The sequence below is a fragment of the Eucyclogobius newberryi genome, unplaced genomic scaffold (assembly GCF_026437365.1).
Source record: "Eucyclogobius newberryi isolate DKJ021-1_F unplaced genomic scaffold, fEucNew1.0.hap1 SCAF_6, whole genome shotgun sequence".
Lineage (NCBI taxonomy): Eukaryota > Metazoa > Chordata > Actinopteri > Gobiiformes > Gobiidae > Eucyclogobius > Eucyclogobius newberryi.
Window position 1 is genome coordinate 30,321,644 of NW_027316278.1, and position 7,092 is coordinate 30,328,735.

The window sequence follows — 7,092 nt, forward strand, 5'->3', positions numbered from 1 at the left end:
ACCATAAATTACATAAAAGATTGTCCCTGTTTGAAGCTCCCGCCGAGGCCCCGCTCTGCTCGGACCCGGCCGGAGAGGCCCCGCTCACAGGGCTAGAGTCCGGCTCCTCACCTGCTCCTCACACCCTCCCCTGCGCCTCCCTTAAACCTCCGGGCACTGCCCACAGAGGACGGCTCACTCATGATTAGAATGTCCACTTACCACTGGACTCAGATAGAGCTGATGCTGAATCTGTGGTCGGCTTCGTGCGTTGAAAAGTTGACTTGTTTTCGGTAAGTGCTGCTCACTGCGTCGAGTCCGAGGTCGATCTGGCGAGGACTGAGCGTGAGCGGTATTTATACACCTGCCACTCTGCGACGTCACGAATTACCATAGAAACCGGAAAAACAAAATTTGAAAAATGCACCTGTGTGGACAGCGCTGTAGGTTTATATGACGCAGGACTCACGTCATAATCTGGACATGGCGCTTGGATGACCTCTTTCCCCTCTTCTCCAGACCCGAGCGGGGCTTCTGCGGGTATTATATAAGTAATTATATAATAATAAAGCATTATAATCACACAATTAGAGAATTATCGCAACATTAAACCTAACAACTATATATTTATAAAGGAGCCAATCAGAGGACTGGAATCGTCGAAATCTCAAAACTGATTGGCTGTTTGGGCTGTCAATTGTGGGTCCGTGGTGTGTCACTCGGAGTTGAAGCAAGAAGAAACGAGAAAAGTCCTTCAAAAATGTTTTCGTCAAACCTGGACATGGAAGAGAGGACTACAGACATGTTCTTCCAACCAGTCTTCATTTTTGGGAAAGGAACATCAGAACAGAACGATGAAGTTCTCCGGGAGAATGGTCCTGGATAGCCAAGCCCGCCTCAGCCGAGCTAGCAAGCTAGCAGGCCAGAAGGCTAGCAGGCTAACAACACTACTACAATGACAAACTAGGTAAGTTTTTGCTTAGCGATTGTTTATTCTGGATTTGGTTCTAGTTTTTAATCAGTTTAATCTGTATCTAATAGTTTATCTGAAAATGTAGATGTAGATAAGAATGTAGATAAACAGCTATAGCTAATGTTTTATGAATGCTAATAGTCATACAGTCCGGTCCATGGTCAAGCAGAAAGTAGCTAACGCTAACTCTGCTTCTGAAACACTGTCATACAGCCTAATAATTTAGTCTAAACTGAATCGTGTCTCTTACATATTTCAATGGCCCACATAAAAAAAAAAAAAAAATGTGCTAGATAAATTTATATTGAGGTTTGAACTGTTCTGATCAAATCTGTCACATACACATCACATGTTCCCATTTCAGCCGGTTGTTTTTGTGCCATAATGAAAGTGATCTGTTCCATTTGCTTGTGTTCAGCATTAATACTGTTATTTAGAGTTTGAGCATGTCTGTGCATTTTTTGTTGTTTCTGTTGAAACATTTAGCAGCTGGATTATGTTTACCTTGTTTGCTAGCTAATGTTAATTATTGTAATAATCCCTCTTTACAAGATCTAATGGCCTATGACACTCCCGCTGTCAAGTTTACAATTGTTCTGGCCACAGTGAGAACAGCTAGAAATGTGTAGTAATTAACTTAATCTCCATCAAGACTATTTATTGTCAAGTTTCAATTGAACCTTCATTAAGAAACAACCCTTTGTGTCTTTGCCTACTTTTCCTGAGGTAATGATTTCTCTGACTTTTTGTCAAAATAATGACATGTAATGTGCTTTGTGTATTAAACTAAACTGTGCCCTCGTCTGTTCTGTTGTCTGTTTTTTCTCCTTACATTGAGAATGGATGCAGAACTGGAAGAAGAGCCTGATCTGTCAAGAAGAGCCGAAAGCCCAGAAGCTTTAGCAGGTAATCTACATCAAATGATTACTATTATTTGACGTACAGGAATATATTTGTAGGAGCTTTGGCTAATTGTTTGTGTTTTCTGTGTGAATGCTTCTTGAAGCAGTTGGGTTGGAGAGTGAAGAAGTGTCAGACGCTCAAAGACCCTCTGTGGCCCCTGACAGACCGGTACGACTGTGGAGTTTAATGTTTGTCTGAAGAGCCCATAGACTTTGAGTTTTTAATGCTGTGATAGTGTTGTAACACTCCCTAAGGGAAATTACCAATCAAAATAAATATATTGGGTTATGATCATTTAAATACCCTTGCAGATGTGATGTGCACGTAAAACATGAATTTAAAGATAGGCTCAGCTTTAAACAACAAATTATATTTGGACACTTTAAATTATAACAAAATATAACCCCAAAAAAGTTTGTATAGGGCCCCTTTAAGTCTCTCAGTCTCTGCCCTTGGCGCAGGTGCTCCCAGCGTCTATAACTATCCCAAAGCTCAAAGTCAAAGAATAAATCCACTCCGAAAGTTATTCCAAAAAAAAGACGGTTCTTAAATCCCGCAACCAGGTAAAAAGTCCGAATGCCGCACGCCGCGGAGCGTGCAGCGGTGCGCATGTCCGTGCCGAGCAAACATACAAAAAAGAACGCTCTCACCGGTCTGCGGCTCTGGGTCCGGTTTGTCCAACCAACTAGGCAATTGATCACTGCTCCATACTCCGGGTTATATTCCACAATCGTTTGGCCTGGTGTCCGCGATAGTCCTTGGTCCCCCGGCTCTCAGCAGCCTTGCCGTGTGTCCCAAAAGAGAGGAGCCGTGTGTCCATCAGCGAGACGCGAGCGAGCACACACCTGCGCCTAAATACCTCAACCCCCGACCCCGCATCAGCTGAGAGCAATCAGCTGAGCAAAATAGAAAATAATTACACGTCATTAATAATTATTAATCAAATTTCAAAATAATTAGTTGTAAAAAGTCCTCTAATTGCATCAATAACTGGAAGTAATTTATGTGAACAGCCATAAAATCTGGTCCTGTTTTCAAGTTGATATTGTGTTAATCTTTTCTGTTTACATTACAGGAGCTCCATGATTTCACTCCAAAGGTGCAGGAGGACACCAGGGGGGAAACCTTTGATCTGGACATGGACTCCACCCTTTCCAGGGGAATCAAATAAAACATTAAGGACGAGAGGTAATCAAAGAACAGAACTAAGTGTGCTAAAAAAGAGACTGTGAAATGTCTAGTGTCCTAAGAATACATTGACGTTTCTGCACTTTTGTGGTTAATTGTTTTTTTCACATTCTGCGCAATACTGAACCGTAAGAAGAATTACAATATGTTGATTTTTCCCAAATGGCCCATTGTCACAGGAAGATCGTGATTCGATTTTTTAATCACCAATATCAAAGAGCTCTAGTCCTGCTCTAGTCCTGCTCAAGTCCTGCTCAAGTCCTGCTCAAGTCCTGCTCTAGTCCTGCTCAAGTCCTGCTCTAGTCCTGCTCTAGTCCTGCTCTAGTCCTGCTCTAGTCCTGCTCAAGTCCTGCTCTAGTCCTGCTCTAGTCCTGCTCTAGTCCTGCTCAAGTCCTGCTCAAGTCCTGCTCAAGTCCTGCTCTAGTCCTGCTCAAGTCCTGCTCAAGTCCTGCTCAAGTCCTGCTCTAGTCCTGCTCTAGTCCTGCTCTAGTCCTGCTCTAGTCCTGCTCTAGTCCTGCTCAAGTCCTGCTCAAGTCCTGCTCAAGTCCTGCTCTAGTCCTGCTCTAGTCCTGCTCTAGTCCTGCTCAAGTCCTGCTCTAGTCCTGCTCTAGTCCTGCTCAAGTCCTGCTCTAGTCCTGCTCTAGTCCTGCTCTAGTCCTGCTCTAGTCCTGCTCAAGTCCTGCTCTAGTCCTGCTCTAGTCCTGCTCTAGTCCTGCTCTAGTCCTGCTCAAGTCCTGCTCAAGTCCTGCTCTAGTCCTGCTCTAGTCCTGCTCTAGTCCTGCTCTAGTCCTGCTCAAGTCCTGTTCTAGTCCTGTTCAAGTCCTGCTCAAGTCCTGCTCAAGTCCTGCTCAAGTCCTGCTCAAGTCCTGCTCTAGTCCTGTTCAAGTCCTGCTCAAGTCCTGCTCTAGTCCTGCTCAAGTCCTGCTCAAGTCCTGCTCAAGTCCTGCTCTAGTCCTGCTCAAGTCCTGCTCAAGTCCTGCTCAAGTCCTGCTCTAGTCCTGCTCAAGTCCTGCTCTAGTCCTGCTCTAGTCCTGCTCTAGTCCTGCTCTAGTCCTGCTCTAGTCCTGCTCAAGTCCTGCTCAAGTCCTGCTCAAGTCCTGCTCAAGTCCTGCTCTAGTCCTGCTCTAGTCCTGCTCTAGTCCTGCTCAAGTCCTGCTCTAGTCCTGCTCTAGTCCTGCTCAAGTCCTGCTCTAGTCCTGCTCTAGTCCTGCTCTAGTCCTGCTCTAGTCCTGCTCAAGTCCTGCTCTAGTCCTGCTCTAGTCCTGCTCTAGTCCTGCTCAAGTCCTGCTCAAGTCCTGCTCTAGTCCTGCTCTAGTCCTGCTCTAGTCCTGCTCTAGTCCTGCTCAAGTCCTGCTCAAGTCCTGCTCAAGTCCTGCTCTAGTCCTGCTCTAGTCCTGCTCTAGTCCTGCTCAAGTCCTGCTCTAGTCCTGCTCTAGTCCTGCTCTAGTCCTGCTCAAGTCCTGCTCAAGTCCTGCTCTAGTCCTGCTCTAGTCCTGCTCAAGTCCTGCTCTAGTCCTGCTCTAGTCCTGCTCTAGTCCTGCTCAAGTCCTGCTCAAGTCCTGCTCTAGTCCTGCTCTAGTCCTGCTCTAGTCCTGCTCTAGTCCTGCTCTAGTCCTGCTCTAGTCCTGCTCAAGTCCTGCTCAAGTCCTGCTCTAGTCCTGCTCTAGTCCTGCTCTAGTCCTGCTCTAGTCCTGCTCAAGTCCTGTTCTAGTCCTGTTCAAGTCCTGCTCAAGTCCTGCTCAAGTCCTGCTCAAGTCCTGCTCAAGTCCTGCTCAAGTCCTGCTCAAGTCCTGCTCTAGTCCTGTTCAAGTCCTGCTCTAGTCCTGCTCAAGTCCTGCTCTAGTCCTGCTCTAGTCCTGCTCTAGTCCTGCTCAAGTCCTGCTCAAGTCCTGCTCTAGTCCTGCTCAAGTCCTGCTCTAGTCCTGCTCAAGTCCTGCTCTAGTCCTGCTCAAGTCCTGCTCAAGTCCTGCTCAAGTCCTGCTCTAGTCCTGCTCAAGTCCTGCTCAAGTCCTGCTCAAGTCCTGCTCAAGTCCTGCTCTAGTCCTGCTCAAGTCCTGCTCAAGTCCTGCTCAAGTCCTGCTCTAGTCCTGCTCAAGTCCTGCTCAAGTCCTGCTCTAGTCCTGCTCTAGTCCTGCTCAAGTCCTGCTCTAGTCCTGCTCTAGTCCTGCTCTAGTCCTGCTCAAGTCCTGCTCAAGTCCTGCTCTAGTCCTGCTCTAGTCCTGCTCTAGTCCTGCTCAAGTCCTGCTCTAGTCCTGCTCTAGTCCTGCTCAAGTCCTGCTCAAGTCCTGCTCAAGTCCTGCTCTAGTCCTGCTCTAGTCCTGCTCTAGTCCTGCTCAAGTCCTGCTCTAGTCCTGCTCTAGTCCTGCTCAAGTCCTGCTCAAGTCCTGCTCTAGTCCTGCTCTAGTCCTGCTCTAGTCCTGCTCTAGTCCTGCTCAAGTCCTGTTCAAGTCCTGCTCAAGTCCTGCTCAAGTCCTGCTCAAGTCCTGCTCTAGTCCTGCTCAAGTCCTGCTCAAGTCCTGCGCTAGTCCCACTAGTCTAAAATGCATTGCTCTAGGGAATATATTCATTTGTGTTCTGTTTTTTTCAGCTGTGCAGCGCAATCGCCTGAAGTCTGAGGGCTGAGGGCCAGTTCCAACTTCTTGTCCCATAAACTAGGTTCAGAAGCCGGAGCGCCCGGGCCTTTCCTTTAGTTGGCCCCACACTTTAGAACGCTCTTCCTCCCACATAAAGACTGTCTGTTGATGCTCTTAAGTGTTGTTTAACCCGGCACAAGGTTTGTGTTGTCCTCTGACCGTCTTTTATTATTTTATATTATGTACATATTGTTTTTGATTTGTTTTTATTTGATTTATATCCATTTCTTGATTTATCTTTTAAAATATTTTACTTGTGCTTGTTTTGTACTTTGTGTTGGTAAAATGTGCCGTACAAATAAAGTTGGATTGGATTCATAAGGAGCAAACATAATTTAACATTATACATATTTTCATACAATCAATAAAACTCTCAAACCTGTTATTTTATGACCTTGTCTCTCTCTCTATATATACACTTTTTACGGATTTATGACTAATTGTAAGAGCATCAATCTAAATATATATAAAAAGCATTTACCACCTCCACACACATGAGTTAATAATGATAAGAATTAATTGTCGCTTCAAAGTACAAGTAGGCCTAAATAATAGTTGCTAAAACTATAATTACAAGGAGAATTTGGTTAAAACAAATTGTAAATATAATGTCATGTATGAAACTAAATGTACAATTAGCAGTGTTTATGTGGCTCGGATCATACGGAGGAAAAGAACACCAAGTTTCAGAAATAAAAACTGATATCTTTTATTTTTATCTGATGAGATATCGATTGGTTTATTTACAGCTTATAGCATAGTGTAGGACACATATACTTTAATATCATTACATGCACAGCCCTATCAACATACAGGTGCACAGACAAGTGCACATGGAAATGCACAGATACAATGGAATGTCCATCATGTGTCCATGTTTCAAGTCAATGAGAAAAATGCTGATATTATCAGATGTCTTTTGTAAAAAGTTTATTAAAATTGTAAAAGCCAGCTCCAACTCGAGTTGCTTACGTTGCAGACGGCATGTTAGTTGTTGACGCACTAGCTCACTGTTTTGTGTGATCCCAGAAAGTTCACCGAGGCAGTTCCAAAGTTCATAGTATCCTTTATTAATCACAAGGAGTCTTAAAACCAGTCCAAGCAGTGCTTCATTTCATATCAATAATAAAATCCATAATCACCAGAACGCTTTCACTACATAAACAGTTCCGCCGTAAGCGGTCATCAAACTGTGTGCTTGTCCGTCTAGCAACCGATAATATAATAGATCCATTATACCTGTCCCACCCATATAGATCCATTATACCTGTCCCACCCATATAGATCCATTATACCTGTCCCACCTATATAGATCCATTATACCTGTCCCACCCATATAGATCCATTATACCTGTCCCACCCATATAGATCCATTATACCTGTCCCACCCATATAGATCCATTATACCTGTCCCAC